We start from the raw sequence: 925 nt of genomic DNA, 5'->3' as shown, positions 1-925 counted from the left end.
AATCTTGCAATACTGAGTAACCTGGAGGAGAAAAAAAACCCCATAATGCAAATTTTGGAAGAGTATGACCGCCTTAAATACAATTTCCTTCCTTGGGTAAACCCCTGGCCATCCACCCTTTTATTCATAAGCCACACTAATTTAGAAGTTCCCCACCCTGCCCTTTCCACCCCCCCCCTGCAAGACCACAATTAACTATCCTACCTCTAGCTCCAGGCTCAGTCTAATTTTTTCTTTTGAATATGGGCCTTCAGAAAAAACTGAACCTCATGAACTACATAAAGACTCCCTCTTCAATTAAAAAACATTAAATAAACTAGTGGAATTCCAATTTTTAATAAAAGAAAATGTTTTTTTCAATAATACATGGAAATCTACAGAGCAAATTTAATCCTAAAGATAGCCGAAGAAAAATATCAGCTTAAAATAATGGGGAAATGTTAAAAGATAAAAATTTCATTCCCTTTTTCAACGTACCCACCACAGAAAATCTCCCGGCATGGTCCCTGGCTCAATTCCATTTTCCCCTCCAAAACAAACCTGTTTTTTTTTTTTTGAAGAAATTAATAAATGCCCCAAACGTTTCCCCCCCTCTTGGGTCCATGAAAAAACAACAAAATGGATTAAATTTACAAAAACAGTGATTTCCCTAATCCCCTTTTGGAGAATGTGTGGTTTTCCCCTTTAAGTTGGTGAAATGACCATTAATTTAGTGCCTTAACAGCACTTAATTAAAACCAATTTATAATAATACTTATTAAACTTTGGGTCGAACCAAATAATTCCTTCCATTTTAAATATTTCCCCCATACCCCTTTGCAACTCATCACAAAGAAGGCCCCATTAGTTAAGAAAAGAAAAAGAAATAGAATAACAAAGTTACCAAGGATTGTGTAACAAAAGCACAACAAAGGAAATACCTCAA

The sequence above is a fragment of the Penaeus monodon genome, chromosome 28 (genome assembly GCF_015228065.2).
Source record: "Penaeus monodon isolate SGIC_2016 chromosome 28, NSTDA_Pmon_1, whole genome shotgun sequence".
Lineage (NCBI taxonomy): Eukaryota > Metazoa > Arthropoda > Malacostraca > Decapoda > Penaeidae > Penaeus > Penaeus monodon.
The sequence above is the reverse complement of the archived record's forward strand: the minus strand, read 5'-3'. Positions refer to the sequence as shown.